Below are 20,589 nucleotides of genomic sequence, written 5' to 3' on the forward strand. Positions count from 1 at the left end.
GAGAGACAGAGAAGGAGGGAGACAGAGGGTCTGAAGTGGGCTCCGTGGTGACAGCAGAGAACTTGATGTGCGGCTCGGACTCAGGAAATGTGAGATCGTGACCTGAGCCAAAGTCAGATGGTTAACTGGCTGAGCCACCCAGGGACCCCAAGGTTTGGGATTTTTCAACAGATGGTATTTAGATGACATTTTACACTCGTGTAGATGAATGTGTGGAGATGTTGGATGGGGTAAATATATTTCGCAGATGTTATAGTCATGAATCCTTGAGGGCCAGAAAGAGCCTTATAATAGGCTGGACAGTGTCCCCCAGATATAGGAACCTAATCCCTTGAGCATATACCCATGACATGTATGTTATCTTATTTGAGAAACAAAGGCCTTTGTGAAGTCTTTTCAGAACTGACCGAAATAAACACTTGGTGATAAGATCATTATCCAGGATTATCTGGGTGATGCCTGAATGCAGTTACATACACCTCTGGAAGATGGAGCTGGGGAAGATTCCACACAGACACAAAGAAGGCAGTGTGACCGTGGAGGGTTGCATGGTGCAGACCAAGGAATGCCAGCAGCAGCAGAACCCAGAAGAGGCAAAGGACACTTTCTGCTCTAACCCTTTAGAGTGATTGCAAAACCGCCAACATACATTGATTTTAGCCCCATGATACTGATGTCCAACCTTTGGTCTCCAAAACTTTGAGAGAATAAGTGTTTATTGTTCAAGCTACCAAGTTGGTGGTAAATTTGTTACCGTTATCATATGAGATTCATACAGTATGAAAGATGCTATCTGCTATCTGAATTCTATTAATATTTTTTAAAGAAACAAGATATTATATAAATTGCCCAAATTTTATCTAACGGTATGAATATATCATTTTTCTAATTACCTGCACCTATTTCATTAGTAAAATCAAATGTCCATCTGAATAAAAGGCTTCATCGTAGAATATGGACTTCATTATGAAATTTTAAAGAAGAAGGAAAAAATAGAGTAGGTAAAGGATTTGAATGAATGTAGTTTTATCATTTGGGGCATAATGCATCTTTTTACATGACAGCCAGTGTCTTTTCAAGTCCATTTTTCCCTGTCTACCTCATGACGGTTGGGAGGATAAAATGTACACTGCAAATATAGAGAGCAAATATACATTAAAGTAGTTTCAGTCCTAAAGTGACGTGTAAATACTATTGTATTGGTACATCTCTAGAGTCTGGTAGAATAACCCATCACCTGCATCCCTGCAACCCTCCCCAAATGTCGCTTACTTTTCCAGTCTTTGATTTCAGTGAGAACTATCCAGAACTCTATAGTGAGTTTTCAAACTGAACACACCTGCAAATGTTTACAAGCTGAAATTATATTCTTTCTTATGGGGTAGTGTTCGTGTCTTGAAGTCAGACACTCCCAAAATTTATATTTTCATCTCTGGTGATTATATGTGAAGATGATTATATGCATGATGATGACTGTGGTGTGTGTGTTTGTGTGTGTGTGTGTGTGTGTGCGTGTGCATGTGTGTGTGTATGAAGAGTGTGCAGTGTACTGCAGGTTATAGCCCTGGGATAGGATGACTTTTACAAAGGCTTTTAAAAATCTCATACTTGGGGCTCCTGGGTGGCTTAGTCAGTTAAGCCCCTGACTTCAGCTCACAGTTCCTGAGTTCAAGCCCCACATCGGGCTGTGTGCTAACAGCTCAGAGCCTGGAGCCTGCTTCAGATTCTGTGTCTCCCTCTCTTTTTGCCCCTTCCCTGATCGTGCTCTGTCTCTGTCTCTCAAAAATAAATAAACATTAAAAAAATTGAAAATCTCTTACTCATATGTTTTAAGCTAATCTCTAATGCCGATGATGTATATTCAACTTGTCCATTAGTCTTGTATAGTGCAAATAATACAAAATATGTTTTTATTTACCTTGTCCCATAGTTATTTTTCTAAAGACCTGTACATATCTAAAGACTTCACGCTTCCCTTACTCTTACTATAAATAAATCAAGATTTCACATTTTAAAGGTCTTTAGTGGGACATCTAAAACTCCCAACTTTATAATGTCCCTGTAGCTTCATTTCCTACTCAAGTCACATAGAATATGCCATTTCCTGAGGTAATTGGTCTTTTACAGCTCCGTGCGTTGGAAGGTTTGCTTTCTATTTCTGAAATAAATTTACTCTTATCTTTGTATAAACCTTCACATCCTTCAAGTTGAAAAATTAACATTCTATATGTAAGTTCTCGTCCCACCAGGAAAATTTAGCTGTGCTGCGTGCTGTTTGTCATCAGCCCTTTATACATCTTCATTATAGGATTTACTATGTAATAGTACCGTATAATTCAGTGGCTGCTTCAGTAGACAAAACTGCTCAAGGAACGTATCTTTGATAAATTAATTATGTTGCTAATGTGTGATAATCAAATGTCTGTCTTTGGAATAATACAATTTATATAATTAAATGTACACATTTCAGAAAAATGATACAAGGTGAAAGAAAGTATTTTGCAGGGAAAAATCATTGTAGATAAAAAAAAAAAGATACAAACATGGAGCCATAAATTAAAATTTGATTTTTACAATTTTTTAGAAGGTTCTGTTTTCCTTCAAAAAAAAATCTAACAAGACAAATCTAGTTTTATCCATAGACATCATTTTAACTTGAATAACCCCAAGTGAGGTTTTTCTAATTCAGCTGCAACACAAATTCTTTTCACGAAATTAAAGCATTCTCTACTTAAGACATTTACTTTTTTTTTTGACTTGAAGTGAAATAGTACTTAATAAAACCTAGTATTATTTATATTTAGAAGCCAAGGGAGTAAGCAAAAATTGTTATAATAATTAATTAGCTTGACTCTACCTAGTACCTTTTAGTAGTAGATGGTTTATTTCATAGCGATTAACTATGCTAGAATAACAACTACTATTTATATTATCATTAACTTGCATTGTTTTATTTTTTAATTAAAAACATTTTAAGGTTTTATTTATATTCCAGGTAGTTAACATACAGTGTAATAATAGTTTCAGGAAGACACATATTTTCTTAGCATTCAGAAGAATATTAGAAAATGATCAAATCCAAGGGGTGCCTGGGTGGCTCAGTCGGTTAAGGGGCCAACTTCGGCTCAGGTCAGGATCTTGCAATTGGTGAGTTTGAGCCCCTCATCGGGCTTTGTGCTGACAGCTCAGAGCCTGGAGCCTGTTTCACATTCTGTGTCCCCCTCTCTCTGCCCCTTCCCCGCTCATGCTCTGTCTCTCAAAAATGAATAAATGTTTAAAAAAAAAAAAAGATCAAATCCCTAATTTAAAGGGAGAAAAACTGAGATATAGTAGAATTGTCAATGGGTGTGCAGATTAAAATACAAAGAAATGTACCCTGTATAATCTATCCTGTGTTTTACTTCTTAAGATAATTTGTGTTGGTAACAAACTTCCTTCCAATCAGTTTGACGTGCTGTGCAAACATTTTCTTAATATTATTTAAAACATCTCTAATAATTTCGGGTGAGAAGTGTTAACTATGTTGTAGAAAATTGGCATGGGATAGTCTTCTATTATAACTTTCTTTTTTGACGATGGTTCCCTAAAGATTATCGGTTAACAGTAGTAAGAGAGGCTTTAAATAAGAGTGTGTATATGCATTCAGTATTTGGGATTATTTTGTGAAGTATAAGGCCATCATTCTTGTTTTCCTGATAGATGGTGAGATTTAAAATATGATTTTCAACATGGAATTTAAGACCTATTTTTTAAACCCACATACGAAGGCAGAAATGTCAAGGTTTTTGAAGTCAGTGAGAAGAGAATGATGGTGTTTGCTTCCAGTAAGACACAGCCTCCTGGAACAAATTGGGAGTCCTGCATGTTTCTTATTCAGCAAAGCAACCCCAGGCGTAGAGGTTCTGGTCAATGTTTTTTTAACTACCTCTCAAGGGAAATATCAGAAAGGTCACACAGGAAAGAACTGTTTCTCAATCCCCACATTACATCCAACAGCCTGATTGGTCCGGAAACTGGAGAATATATAGAGATAAAGATCACAGAACACATACAATATTGCCTTCGGAAGTAACCCAGGAAGGGAAAAGTATCAGGAAACCGAGTGGTTAAAAGTGTTAGAGCATTGAAATAGGATATGCTCACCTGATACTATTTCCCAACAAGGCACTGATTCACATTTTAAAGCTTATTTATTTTTGAGACAGGGAGAGAGGATCTGAAGCAGGCTCCACACTGACAGCAGAGAGCCCAACGTGAGACTTGAACTCAATAACCGTGAGATCATGACCTGAGTTGAAGTTGGAAGCTTAACCGACTGAGCTCCCCAGGTGGTCCTGATTCATATTTTAAATGAAAGTAGAAAGATTGCACATCTTACAAAATTCTAATTTATGGCAAACACAGTCATGGTGCACTATAGGTATACATTATTTTTTTTCTCTAATTCATAATAAGATGCACACTGAAGTCACAGAAATAATGCTAAAATTCAGAATTTTTGAAAGCTTGGGAAGTGAACCATGTTTCAAATCTCACTGAAGTACTTACTATATATTTGATTTTTCTACCAGATGAAGATTAATAATTCTTACGTAAGTAAATTTTATTTGGATTAAATGCAAATACATAAGGAGCAAATTAGAAACACTCTCTTTATCTCAATTAGCTCTGAAGTAGAAATTTAGGCCAGCAAGAATTCTCCTAAGCCTTGTTTCAGTTCTAGGTGTGAATAGGTTGCATTTAACTATTATCTACACAACAACCGGCAGCATTTTATGTATAGGCTCAATTTGACATATTTAAAATTAAGTTTATTTATTACATGCCCTTATAGTAAGTCAGCAAAGAATTGAAAAAATAAAGTTGACTATAAGAGGCATAACAAAGAGAAGTTGCAAACCCAATCATATGATGACATAAACTCAAAAATGTGCAATCGTATATACAACCTTAATGATATGAGGGAAGCTTCACAATTGATTGATAATTCAAAATAGGCAGACTGAAATTTTATGTACATAACGTCTTCCAATTTATTTTAGAATACACTGACACTTCGTCTATATTCTATGTTGTTTCAGGGCATGGACAAAATATTAAATAAGTTAATACACTATAGATATCTTAATTGCTGACATACCTAACTTTCATTACTTTGTACCTCAATAGTCCCCAGTGTAAAACTGCAAGTTTTTTTCTTGCCCCACCCTTCCCTTTTTAATCTTGGGAAATTTTGAGGGCTTTATAATATCACTCTTCTGAAACAGAGCCCATCTCCTGTTGGACTTTCTATTGTAGCTGTGCTATTCAGAACCTGGATACTGTTGTTCCATTAAACTTGTTTCCTATACGTTTCTCCATTTTCTGCCTGTCATTGTCAAGGTGCACAGCTCTGGGCTTTCAGCAACATCAACCCAGAGATGATTCTGCTGCCCTTACTTCTGAGCAATCTACAAGGAAAATAATAAAACATTTAACTACAGAAAAAAGATAACATGGCTCCATGATGAAAAATATCAGTAAGACATCAAAAACTAAACAATAAGGTGAAGGACAGAGAAAAGAGGTGTTTAGGCTCGTTTTTCCCCTTTTTTTTTCTTTCTAGGGCATTGTAGGTAGCATAGGTAGCAATTCTGGATTAATTTTTATTTACTTCTATGTCTTAGAAGTAAATAATTTTTATTTACTTCTATGTCTTAGAAGTAAATAATTTTTATTTACTTCTATGTCTTCTATGTCTTTCTGAACTTATTCTATAAGATGTCTCCCCTGCTCTGTTAACTACTAATATCCCTGCTCCCTGCTCTATTTTTTTAATTCATTTTTTATGATTTCTTTTTAGCTTTCTCTTCTAGGAGTTGTTCATGTATCTGCTTAGGTTAGTGGTCAGCCAATGACTGGGCGGAAGCTGTGCATGAACAGGACACGTATGGAAGTCTTTGGCCACAGTCAGTGGTTTGCGTGTGGGTTTTGTAGAACATTCAAGGATCAGCAGGATCTAAATTGTGTTTCCAATTTAGCTTTCCTCTTTCCATTCACTCATTTCTTTCCCGTGTGTGCCTGATTACTTAGTCAGGAGAGATGTGTGGAGAGCTTTTATAATTTTTTTTTTTTTTGAGGGAGGGGGAATAAAGAAAATCTCTGGCAGTCTCCATACCCAGTGCAGAGCCTGATGCGAGGCTCAATTTCACCACCATGATCATGACCTGAGCCCAAATCAAGAGTTTGATGCTTAACTGACTGAGCCACCCAAATGCCCCTTAAAACCTTCATATCTCTCTTCATTTCCATGATTTCCCATTAAATTTTTGGCTGGTCTGCTTTCCCAAACAGAACCTTAAACTCAGGCTATAGAAGATTTAGATTTTTTCCTTTAAGTTCCAACTAAGTTTGTTACTTTTACTGACCATGCCATTGGGCATGGGTGAGATTTTGCCCTTGTCTCTTTTTTTTAGTTAAAAAATATATATTTATTTATTCTGGAGAGAGAGAGACAGAGCATAAGCAAGGGAGGGGCAGAGGGAGAGGTAGACACAGAATCCAAAGCAGGTCCCAGGCTCCAAGTTGTCAGCACAGAGCAGATTCCGGGCTCCAACTCATGAACCGTGAGATCATGACCTAAGCAGAAGTCGGATGCTCAACCAACTGAGCCACCCAGGTACCCTTGCCTTTCTTTCTTAAAGAAGTCCGCCCTCTAAACAAACAGAGCTGCTGTGTTGCACTCCCAACCCTGACCTAACAAATCCACTACTGATGGTGGAAAAGGTAATTATGAGGCATTTTGCAAAACTTTGAAGTACTTGCTAATAAAACCATACCATATTAAAATTAACGTCATGCAAACAAAGTTATGCTAAGAGAACGTGTATAGTTCTAAATGCTTATATTTGAAAAGGTAATCCTTAAAATTTATAATATGTATTTCTATTTTAGAAAGCTAGAAATAAATGGGGAACAAATGGAAAACAAGTATGCACGAAGAAGGAAGTACATCTTACAGCCAAACAATAATGTTGAATTAGATGCCAAATGAAAAACACAAAACTATTAAGAGCCAAAGTTATTTTTCTGAGTAAACTAATAAATTGAATAGTTCTCAAAAATGACTGGAGATTTCATAATATCATTAAATCATGCCAAAATTAAAGTAAGGAGATACAGAAGTGACTTGAGTTTTTTCATGGCTACTCGTGGATCAGAAGTTGAGGATGAAGTGTAGAATTGAAGCTAAATATCTGGAATAATTTATTTCTATTTTCTAGGATAATTGGAAAAAAATAACCAAGGCAATTAAAATGTAGACAACAGATTATAGAGTGACTACTTGATTAGTGTCCATCAAATGGTTTTAATATAAATGTTTCATCTTATTTGCTGTGAATCTTATGATGGGTTTAGTTCATTAAATTCAAAAAAGAAGGAGGCCAAGAAATGAGTGAAAGCTAACTAGTTTAGCATAAGGGGAAATAATTGGAATTCAACGAAGCCGAATATCCCTGCATATAAAGTTATGCCTTAAACGTAAATTAAACTAATTAGCTAGAAAGAGTTAATGCAGCTTCCAAAGACACTGTTCTTTAATAGCAAAGAACAGTTTATGAACTGAGTGAATCTGGGTCATAAAGCCTAAGTGCCTTAATATAGTCTAACCCACACCTCTTTTTTTACAGTTTTGGATCTTGAGGCATGGAAAGTAATAGTTTCCAACGTTTATACTAGTGGTTGGTAATATCATTCACCCAACTCAGTGTCCATTCTACTATAGCATAACATTTTAAAGCCTGTTTAATAACATTTACTTAATGTATTTCAAATGTAAACGTCTTTAATATATAGCTTAATATGTAATATTCCGATGTTAAAATTACATTGGCTTTTGCAGTCACTTGTGCTACATTGTACATGTTGCATTTATACATGTTGAGTTCTCATTTTTGATATCAGGTAGAAAATCCACGCTTTTATTGGTGTGTGTAATATTTACCTTTATATGAAGAAGTAAGAGTAGAACAGAAATATATTTTCCTGAACTCTACTTGAAACTTATTAAATAATTGGGGCGCCTGGGTGGCTCGGTCGGTTGGGCATCCGACTTCGGCTCAGGTCACGATCTCGCGGTCTGTGAGTTCGAGCCCCGAGTCGGGCTATGTGCTGACAGCTCAGAGCCTGGAGCCTGTTTCAGATTCTGTGTCTCCCTCTCTCTCCGACCTTCCCCCATTCATGCTCTGTCTCTCTCTCTGTCTCAAAAATGAATAAACGTTAAAAAAATTTATAAAAAAAACCTTATTAAATAATATCATAAATTTTAAAAGATTTTGTATAATTGATTGATTTGTTTTAAAAGTTTTTTTTTTTAAGTTAATGAAATAGAATCTATTTATATTATTTAATTTCCCATACTGGAAGCCTGGCTAATTCTAAAACATACATAGAAACATGGTGACTGCCGCAATATAAACACTCTCTAATTACAGTAATCATGTATTCTTGGAAATTATTTTCTGAATGTGAGTCTCTATAAACAAAATTATGATTGTGTGAAGGCTGCTGCTCTACTTATGTTCTAACTTTCCATTAATGCATAAATTAAGGTCAATCTTTTACCTGTAGGTTTATGATTATTTTGTTAATTGTATCAGGTATTTATGCCATACATAAGTTTCCTTGATATTTTGCTAGGCCCTGAAGATATAATGAAGGCAAATATAGCTTCGTCCTTCAAGGATTTATACTCTAGTGTGTATTATTTTATTTTCTGAATTCCTATTAGACCTATGCCATCTATGTATTCCATTGTCTATGTCTTACATCTACCAAAAGATTGTATGCATTTTCAGCAGAGTGATGACGTGTATGGCCTTTATTATGTTGAGGTACATTACATCTACACACACTTGGTTGAGAGTTTTTATCATGAATAGATATTGAATTTCTCAATTGCTTTTTCTCCCATCAGTTGAGATGATCATATACTTTTTATCCTTCATTTTGTTAATCTGGCATATCACACTGACTACCCTTTTATCCTTGGAATAATTCCCACTTGATCATGGTGAATGATCCTTTTAATGTATTTTAGAGTTTATTTTGCTAATATTGTGTTGAGGATTTTTGTATCTATGTTTGTCAGGGATATCAGTCTGTAATTTTCTTTTGTGGTGGTGACCTAATCTTGTTTTGGTATCAGGGTAATGCTGGTCTCATAAAATGTATCCGGAAGCATTCTGTCCTTTTCAATTTTTTTGGAAGAATTTGAGAAGGATAGGTATTAAATCTTTGGGGCGCCTGGGTGGCTCAGTCGGTTAAGCGTCCGACTTCGGCTCAGGTAATGATCTCGCGGTTCGTGAGTTCAAGCCCTGCGTCGGGCTTGTGTTGACAGCTCAGAACCTGGAGCCTGTTTCAGATTCTGTATCTCCCTCTCTCTCTCTGACCCTCCCCCGTTCATGCTCTGTCTCTCTCTGTCTCAAAAATAAATAAACGTTAAAATTTTTTTTTTTAAATCTTTGACTGGCAGGATTCACCTGTGAAGCAGTCTGGTCCTGGAGTTTTGTCTATTGGAGGTTTTTGATTACTAATTTAATTTCCTTACGAGAAATCTCTCTACTTAGATTTTCTATTTCTTCATTATGCAGTCTTGGAAGATGGTATAGCTACTCCAGCTTTCTTTTGGTTTCCATTTGTATAAAACATCTTTTCTGTCTCTTTATTCTCAGTCTGTGTGTGTTCTTAGATCTGAAGCAGGTCTCTTGCAGACAGCCAATAGATGGGTTACTATTATTATTCCTTTATCCATTCACTCATTCTATATTTTTGGTTGGAGAATTTAGTCCATTTATATATAACTTATTGATATGTATGTACTTATTGCCATATGGTTGTTTTGAAATATCTCTATGTTCCTATTATTTTTCTCTAGCTTTTGTCTCTTTTATCTGATGATTTTCTGTAGTATTATGCTTCGATTTCTTTCTCATTATCTTTTGTATATCTACTATAGCTCTGTGTGTGTGTGTGTGTGTGTGTGTGAGTGAGTGTATGGTTACTATGAGGCTCACATGTAGCAATGCATTCTAAATCTCTAGATTTTCCTTTCCTCCCCAATGTTTCATGCTTTTGAAGCCACATTTTACATGTTTTTATATATCCTGCCACTTAGTCAAAGCTGCAAGACAAGCAAATAGGTCTTTTTCACAGGAAGATTGGTGTTGTGTTTTGGTTTGCTCTCTGTGAAGTGCCTTGGGGGTGAGAGCCTGAAGAGAACTGTATCTTTGATTGTTTGGACTTGTGGAGTCCAGAAATGCAACACCCCTCAGACACCAAAGTGGATGCTCAATGGCTGTCCCCTGTGTGTGCTGTGTACAGCCTTGGTGGGGCATCAAGAGGCATGAGGATGGGGTGCACCCCTCCACCCCTGTCTCTAGCATTTTGATAGAGAATGCAGAAATGGTGCTCACTAGCACTGGTGCTAGCAAGGTAGAGGGAGAATCCAAAAATGGTGGCTCTCGGTGCCTCAGCCCCTGAAAAAGTTCTTATGGGCTCCTGCCCTCCAGCAGGTACTTTATGATTAGCAAATGAATCTCCTTTCCATATGATCTAGGCCTTTTTCAAATTGTTGCTTTTGGTGTGGTTCCCAAGGTGAGTGTATCTGCACATGGACCCTTTAAGAGAGGAATTTCTGTTCCCTACAGCCCCAGAATTCTCCCTGATAAAAGCTCTATTGATTTGAAACCCAGATATTTTGGTAGCTTGCCTCTCTGATTCAGGGTTCAAAGTTTGGTGTGCCTTATGTGGGGCACAAATTCTTCACTCCTCATAAGGAAGTTATGTATTTCCAAGATCCCTCCAGACTGTGGGTCACTGCATCCTGGTTGGGGATTTTGGTGAGACTCTCACCAAAGCCACCACTCTTTGGCTCTCCTAAGTGTATCCCAATGAAGCTCTTTTATCTTTTGGGGAGGAGAAGATTGCAGCTAGTTTTCAGGTCTTTTACAGAGGGAATTGTTGTATGCATAATGTAGCTTTGTTTTGTCTAGTGATGGATGTGAATTCAGGATTTCCCTATGCTGCCATCTTGAACCACCTACAGTAAGTCTTTTGCCTTTAAGATCATTGTGTTGAATTTTTATAAAGCTACGCTAGCTTTTCCAGATTCTGTGATTGGAATATACCTAGAATTTAATACTAATAATAAAAATAATAAAATTGTCAAATCTTAAATCAAAATAAAAATATTACCCTAAAATATTTTGGGAAAAAATGGAAACTAAGGCCATATTTGCAGAATGCTATATAAATAATTAAGCTATAATACAGATATTTATGTATCTAAAATACATAAATCAAAATCTTTGTTATGTTCATATGATAGTCTTAACACGATGATTCTTAGTCTTAAATACAAAGCAAAATAAACTATTGGAAAACTGGAAGATCAATCAACCTCAATGTAAAAATTAACAAACTATCAAAGTAAATAAAAAATTAACATGTAAATATAATCAGTAATAAATGATTATAAATCATCATTTTAGAATTTAAAAATAAACAGATACAAATGATATTAAAAGAATATGGAGTGTGTATATAAAACTATAAATTATTTTAATATATACATTTGCAGGGTAGAACATATTTCTTTATTAGTATACTTTTTATTTAATAAAAATACAAATCAAATGTTTTGTGGATTTCATTACACCATGTTCCGAAAAGATAGTTGGGATTATTGGTACCTCTTTTAAGATTTTTAAAGGTTTACAGCAGTTAATGACTAATTTTTTCAATATAGGGGCACTTAAAAAGATATGTATATATTTGCTTAGAGACATTAAATGTATTTTCCAGTTCTCTTTTTCTCCTTCCATTATTTTATTGTAGTGTTCTGATACAGATCACTTACTGAGTCTTTTATTTACTCTGTGTCTTTTTCCTTTTATTGGAACATTTTAACTTTCCATCTGGATTTTGCTGTTATTAAAATTGTTTAGTATGTAAACATCATGTCAGTTACATCCACATTATAGTCTCAACTATATGACATTTGAAAATTGGAATGTTTTGTGTTAAAAATGTTTTCTTCTTAAATCATCATTATATGCAATTCATAATCTGCCTCTCCATTCTTGAGTTTTTTCTGGCTTACTTTTACTCATCCCTTTTCTTTCTTCTATATGTCCATACACGGAATATCTAAATACCAAATTGCTCTTTCATTCTATTAAATGGATGTATCCCATTAAAATTATTTCTTTAAGATGTATATTTGATAACATTGTTATTGTGCTATTTTATTCTTTTTTTCTTGGATTGTCACTTTTGATATATCCTTTATATTCTAATTTTGGTGGAATATTCATATTCTATCTTTGAGCATGTGTTCTGTATTTTCTTCCTATTTCTTTTTATCTCACATCCCACTCATTATGGTTCACTGTGTCTATTCCCATCAGTCCTTCATTTCTCAGGAGAGTTACTGGTCTGTTCCACTTTTCTGTGCTCTGATGGGTTTAGAAAGTGGGCTCAGCTGGGCTGCTGGTAATATAAATTGTTGGATTTGCTCTCCACATTTTTTTCAGTTATTGAATTGAAAGCACTGTGCAAGGATTTATTCTATTCGATAAAAGAGTGCTGGATAATCCTTCAATTCAGGATGGACTCCTGAGCCTTTGCCAATGCTAGAGGCAATTTGATATTTATATCCTCCCATTGCCAACATGTAGCCAGAAACTGCTCTTCTCTTCACATTCACTAAAGGAGACACAGATGGGGGGGGGGAAATACTATTTTTGGTTTCATTGATAACAGAAGACAATTACATGGAGCTTTTGGGACATTTTTGCTTTAATGCCATATTCTCATTAAGATTTGCTACTATTTTTGTTTGTGTAGTATTGTTTTATGTTTTGTATTATCAATATACCTGTATAAGTTTATTAGAGAAGATAGAATAAGCTATATTATGAAAGACATGCTTCCAAACATCAGTGTATCAGCAGAGCAAAGCATTATTTCCTGTTCATATCACAGCCCGGCCCAGGCCAGCGCTTCTCCACTGATAACTTGGGAACCAGGACATTCCATTCTGTAGCTGTAGATCCGGAACACCCAGACTCCATGGTCCCTGCTGAAGGTCAAAGAGAGACAAGCGTATGTGATATAAAACACTTGCACCTTGGGTCGAATCACATACGCCTGAATTCTACTAGTCAGAATTCAATCACATGATTTCCGACCAAACTACAAGAAAGATTCAGAAGGTCAGATTTCTGTGTACCCAAGAAGATAGTGGTTTGAATATGTCTTATAATCTTTGACGGAGCATTTGGGTCACCAAAGCATTCTACTTTCACGCATACAACATTCTTACCCCCTCCCTGGGAGAAACCATATAAAGTCCCATCTGGTCACTGATTATTGTTCAGAGTCTATGTCTCAAGGTACGATCAAATCCAGATGTGTCTCCTTTTAGTCTATAGACGTACAAATTTAAAAGGCAAATTATCTTTCCCCCTCCAGCACTAACACCCAATATGCAGTGATGGGGAAGGCACAGTACATATACGACAGCTTCTCCCATCAGGAAAGGCAAAGAATAGGAGGCATATAATACCAACTGGAAAACAACAATTTAAATCTCACCGAAAAGAGATTTTAATAAAGTTTTCTGGCATACACACTTGGTTGTGAGAGAATCATCTTGATAAAACTCTGATTCTGTTCACTAGAAGGAACCTCTTGTCCACTGTTGTGAACTCGGTGTCTGACCTCCGAGAATTCCCTGTTCGTTACTCTCCCTCATCATACCTAATCTGAGAATGGAGACCATGCACTCCTTGGGGAACTGTAATGAACCTTTCCTCCCCTAAAGGAAGTTTGGGCTCAATGCTTTAAAACAAATCTTGAAGATTTAAAGTAAATACTTTAGTTCTCTATGAACTAATGTTTTCTATGATAAGCCTGCAAAAACCTAATAAACTTCTGATCTATTTCTGCCATCTAAAATTTCTTCCTGGGCACAGACATCAAGTATATTTTACTTTCCTGCTTTCTGAACCCTTGACTCTTTAATTTTCTTGCTAGCTTCTGGCAAAACACTAACGGCTATTTGGAAAAAAAAAATCTTAGATATCAGGGGGGACATCTTTAATTTGATATTTTTTATAGACCACTTTATTAAATCAAAATTATTTTACTGGCTTCTTTTCATAAAATATTTATAAAACAATATTTCAGAAACATTCTACTCCACTCTTGGAAAGCCTGGAATTTCTAAGGTATCTCTTATCCTTCTTCTCAGATCTTTAAAAAAAAATTTCCAATGACTACAAGCACATTTTTCTTCTTTAAGTCTCTAACTCTACTAAGCATATAGTCTGCCTCCAAATTTATAGCAGTTGGTTTGTATATTTTCAGTCTTTTACATCTGTTATCTTGTAGTTGTTTCCTTGTTGTCTGGTCATGAGAAATGATGCTTTGAGATGTATTTTAATAGTGCGGTGACCTACCTCTGTATAAATTTATATAGATCAGAAATTTTATGGATTATAATGGACTAAAAATAAGTATATTTTTAGTATAAATTTATATAGATCAGAAATTTTATGGATTATAATGGACTAAAAATAAGTAAGAACATATAGGAATTGAACAATAAGTAAACTGGTGTGTGTGTGTGTGTGTGTGTGTGTGTGTGTGTGTGTGTCTTTGTGTGTGCATGCACTCATGATTATAGGAAAAAAGACCTTTTGAACAGTGAAGAAAAACTTTTCTTCCCATATGTTTATGGAATATATAACATTATTAATCCCTTCTTTGGAAAAGTGCCTTTTCATGTCTTCAGCCCATTTCTTCACTGGATTATTTGTGTTTTGGATGTTGAGTTTGGTAAGTTCTTTATAGATTTTGGATACTAACCCTTTACCCAGTATCTCATTTGCAAATATCTTCTCCCCTTCCATCTGTTGCTTTTTAGTTTTGCTGACTGTTTCCTTTGATTTTTTTTTTATCTTAATGATGTCCCAATAGTTCATTCTTGCTTTTATTTTCCTTGCGTCCGGAGACAAGTAAGAATTTGCTGTGGCTCAGGTCAAAGAGGTTGCTGCCTGTTTTCTCCTGTAGAATTTTGATGGTTTCCTGTGTCACATTTAGGTCTGTGGAAAGTGAGAAACTCAACAGATGAACATAGGGGAAGGGACGCAAAAATAAGATAGAAACAGAGAGGGAGGCAAACCATAAGGGAGTCTTAAATACAGAACAAACTGAGGGTTGCTGGAGGGGAGGATGGATGCTGGGATGGTTTAAATGGGTGATGGGCATTAAGGAGGGCACTTTTCAAGATGAGCACTGAGTTCTATACCTGAATCCAAGAATGCACGGCATGTTATTTAACTTGAATTTAAAGTAAAAAATAAAATAAAATAAAAATAATAAAATAACTAAATCATTGATCCCATATTTGACCACAAAGAAAATTCTGATATGTCTGTACTGTTTCACTTTTTGCAATTATCATGTATTACTTCCATTATGCAAACAACACCAAAATAAAGAAAAAAAAAATAAAGAAAAGATTAGACTAGACTAGACTTTCCTATGGTAATAAACTATCAAGTCTCAGGGTCTTAATTGAATAAATTTTTCTTTAACTACCTCACATTTTTCACAGCTTCTCTCTTACAGGATTATTCTGTGACTTCTCCTTTCTTGCAGCTATGGCTTCTAAGTCAGTGCTTCAAGGAAGCGTGGAAGGGAAAAGAGAGCAGAAGCAGCCTATTGAATATTCTTTAAATGCCCACTGGAAAGTGGCTGGCTTCACCTTTTTTTACATTCCATTTTACAAAAATTAGTTGCATGGCTTCCAAACTGACTTCAAAAGAGGTTTGGGAATGTGATTTTTCTATGTTCCCAAGAGAATGCTATGGTGAGTTCTCTGCCATACCTATGTATTGTTATAGTCAATTATTGTTGGATGATCATAATAATTTTCATGACTTTTTATGCTTTAACCTAAGCCAATGGAAAAAAAAAAGTACTATACATTAAAAAAAACTGTTCTAAAAAATAAATATTAAAAACAAAATTTAAAAAGGTGGGGGCGCCTGGGTGGCTCAGTTGGTTGGGCTTCTGACTTTGGCTCAGGTCATGATCTCACGATTCATGAGTTCGAGCCCCGCAATGGGCTCCGTGCTGACAGCTCAGAGCCTGGAGCCTGCTTCGGATTCTGTGTCTCCCTCTCTCTCTGCTCCTCCCCACTTGTGCCCTGTCTCTCTCTCTCTTTCTCAAAAATAAATTAACATTAAAAAAGATTTAAAAACTCTTTGGTGCTCACTGTTCTTCCATATATGAGCAGACACGTTTCCTATTATCGAAGTAAATTACATATCTGTATCACTAGAACAACTACCCATATCTCCTAACTCTGTATCCCCTTAAATATGTGTGTTTTCATCATTTCCTTTCTTTCTTTCCTCTTTTTTTTTCCTGCACAGTCACTGCCTTTCAAAAAATAGGGCCAGCATATAGATTTCATAGTAGGGAAAATGCATAAAGCTATAACTTTGCAAATTCTAAATAAACACTGACCTATGTTAGAGAATATATATGAAATATGAAGTAGAACAAAAATTGAAAACAGAATTATATCACTTATGTCTCTGATAAAATCTTGTCCATTTTTTACTCCTTATGACAATTCCAAATATAACTGTATTATTCTGCTGTTCATTGATGATTAAAAAAAAACACAGGATTTATCCAGTTTTACTTTTATCACTTATTTTCTTTAATTGTCCTAAAAAACATTGTTATGGGTGATAGGGACCTATTTCAATGATAGTCCTTTTTTTCTTTTTCTTTTCTTTTTTTTTAAATTGAACCAGCTGTTTAAAAAAAAAAAAATATGCTTTCCCTAACTAATTAAGCCTGGCCAGTTCAGAAGTGTGGTCACCTTAATTAGGTATCTGAGGTAACGGCCTCTTCTCATTGTTAGTTCCAAGATAGTCCACAGCTTGCACGACTTGTTAGCTAATTAAAAAAAAAAAAAAAAAACCCAAAAAACTTCTATATCTGCAAGAATTGTCACTTTTCTTCTTGTCTTTGAGATTCTTTCTGAAGATATTCACATAGTAAAGGACAGTAAGATTCTTTGAATGCCAGTGCATATATTTCCTAAAACTTTATTCTACCAACAAAAATCTTATCACTTCTCTAATGATCTTATCACATAACGTAACACATTAAACTTTAAAACAAGATTGATTAGACCTATTTTTAATATTTTGAGGAACCTGCACACTGTTTTCCAGAGCGGCTGCACCAGTTTGCATTCCCACCAACAGCGCAAGAGGGTTTTACCCAAGGGATACAGGAGTGCTGATGCATAGGGGCACTTGTACCCCAATGTTTATAGCAGCACTTTCAACAATAGCCAAATTATGGAAAGAGCCTAAATGTCCATCAAGTGATGAATGGATAAAGAAATTGTGGTTTATATATACAATGGAATACTACTCGGCAATGAGAAAGAATGAAATATGGCCTTTTGTAGCAATGTGGATAGAACTGGAGGGTATTATGCTAAGTGAAATAAGTCAGTCAGAGAAAGACAGATACCATATGTTTTCACTCACATGTGGATCTTGAGTAACTTAACAGAAGACCGTGGAGGAATGGAAGTGGAAAAAAAAAAAGAGAGGGAGGGTGGCAAACCATAAGAGACTCTTAAAGACTGAGAATAAACTGAGGTTTGATGGGGGGTCAGAGGGAGGGGAAAGTGGGTGATGGGCATTGAGGAGGGCACCTGTTCGGATGAGCACTGGGTGTTGTATGGAAACCAATTTGACAATAAATTTCATATTAAAAAAAACAAGATTGGTTATTGTCATATACTTAATGACAACATCTTTATACAAACTTTTACTGTCTGTTGGATGTCAATGTGAGAGAGAAAAAGATCATCTTCGTTTTTGAATCTAGAATATAAGTCTCCTAGGTAACTATAATCAAAATACGAGAAAACTGCTTATCTTTTGGACAGAATGTAAAAGCAATAGCAAGATATTACTTTTCCTGGCGATGAAGTTTTTATACACAAACAATACTCTGTGTGTTGCCATTCTAATTAAAATGATAAAGGCTGGGCACCTGAGTGGCTCAGTCATTAGGCATCTGACTTCAGCTCAGGTCATGATCTCGCGGTCCGTGAGTTTGAGCCCTGTGTCCAGCTCTGTGCTGACAGCTCCGAGCCTGAAGCTTGCATTGGATTCTGTATCTCCCTCTCTCTCTCTACCCTTCTCCCACTCAAGTTCTCTTTCTCTCATTGTCTCAAAAATAAGCATTAAAAAAAAATGAAAAAAAAATGATAAGAGCCATAACTATTAATTTGACTTGACGATCATAGCTAGGCTGGTAAATAAGGTTTGTTTATCCATATTATTACCAGTTATTGACATATATGTATAAGTTTATCTGAATAATATTCAAATAATCCAGATTCAACTTAGAACTTAAACATATCCTCCCAATGCCAGTGACACGTTGGAATCTCATTTGGAGAGGGTATCAACAAAATATCATTTAAATTAGGCATTTTATGTCATTTTCAGGCATGGAAATTTTTAAAAATACTACCTCTGTGCTTTTTAGGTAACCCTAGGGAAATTCTCTGCTTAGCTATTTTATAATTTCATAATAAACTCCTTTAGAGTTTGCTGAAACTTCTTTCAATTATATTATTTTGAAGCAGTACAAACACTTTCTTTCAAGTTTTAAAATGTGACTACATGATAATTCTGGGTCAGTAGTATAATTTGTAAAGCCCTGTGTAAAATGAAAATCTGAAGCCCCTTCAAAGAGTAGAAAAACACCAAGAAAAAATGCCATTAAAGGTATAAAAATATATTTCTTGTACAGTTTCTCAGCCTATAATGGTGATTTTTATTTGCTAGTTAAGATCATTATAAATAAAGACAAGATTATTTACATTTATTAGCAAGAGTTTTGCCATTCATCTCGTACAGTACAAATCATTTTAATTTTTTAACGCTTATTTATTTTTGAGAGCGAGAGAAAGAGCATGAGTGGGAGGGGGCAGAGAGAGAGGGAGAGACAGAATGTGAAGCAGGCTTCAGGCTCTGAGCTGTCAGCACAGAGTCCGACGCGGGGCTCAAACCCATAAACTGGGAGATCATGACCTGAGCCAAAGTGAGACATTTAACTGACTGAGCCACTCAGGCGCCCAATACAGTACAAATCATTTTAAATGGAATGAGTTAACTATAAGAAGAGGGACACTGCCCATAACTATCTCAGCTGTTTATATTTGACTTCTTGGCAAATGAACATTCTATCAGCAAGTTCTTTTTTTTTTTTTTTAATTTTAACGTTTATTTATTTTTGAGAGAGAGAGAGACAGAGCACGCGTGGGGGAGGGGCAGAGAGAGAGGGTGACACAGAATCCAAAGCAGGCTCCAGGCTCTGAGCTGTCAGCACAGAGCTGAACGCAGGGCTCGAACCCGTAAACTGCGAGATCATGATCTGAGCCAAAGCTAGACGCTTAACCCACTGAGCCACCCAAGCAACCCTCTACCAGCACTTTCTACATTTGATTTACTGATGAGTTAGGAAAGAATGAAGGGAATAGAAACTAAGCAGAGGGCCATTTCTGAGTGTCTTCGATGCCATGTCACAGTTTGCATATCCCTGAATGGAGGAATTAAAACATCAATTGTGACAAATTATTTACATCCTAGTATGAATGAATTTGCTCTTTCTAATAGAATCTCATAGGAGTGGAAGTGGTGAGAGTAACCGTAGTGAGAATAGCATTGAATTCCTCTAAGAGTTTAGAAAACAAAAGGAGGGAAGGTAAAGGTTGACAGATATTTCCTAAGGCCAGTCTTGTTCAGCACTTCATCTCTGAAGAATATTTCTAAAGCAGTAAGTTGATAGTAAATGGTTTTATGAATATGTTCCTTTTACTTTGGTAATTTTGGTTTTTAACTAATAGTGTAGAGGGCACGGATCTCTTCCAATATCCTTGGTCTACAGAAATGGATTGTGTATCTGAACTTAAAATCAGTTTCAGACACCATTTTCCGCATATGGAGCCATTTACTATTAATTAATTTAGTGTCTCATCAGCTTTCTTTGGTTTTCTGAAGGAATTCTGGAGAAAACATGTTCTGAGATAGGAAGGAATCTGTCCTCGTGGCATTATTTTTCCTCTCTGACATCCTTCTTCCGGATTGATGTTCATTCACGTGTCCATGCCGGGCACTGCTGATTTTCTCTCTCATCTCCTCTTTAGGCCTGTGGTCTCTGTGCCTTATCTCTGCCACCTCCAATTACATTAAAAGTATTCTGCGGTATCTGTTTGGGGCGACTGGAAAAACATGTGACCTTGTCTCAGACATCTCTGGCCAGGCAAACCATGTAGACACTCATTCTATCACGTCGACGCAAGGAACTAGTCCATTCCCCAGATTTATTCTGGGGTCCGGGGAACACATACTCTGCTCTTTAGATGTCCACTTACCTAGTTCTGACAGAGGACATTCTCCGCAAATCCACCAACACTGTAGACTCTTGCCT

Source organism: Panthera tigris, chromosome A1, assembly GCF_018350195.1.
Source record: "Panthera tigris isolate Pti1 chromosome A1, P.tigris_Pti1_mat1.1, whole genome shotgun sequence".
NCBI classification, from domain to species: Eukaryota; Metazoa; Chordata; class Mammalia; order Carnivora; family Felidae; genus Panthera; species Panthera tigris.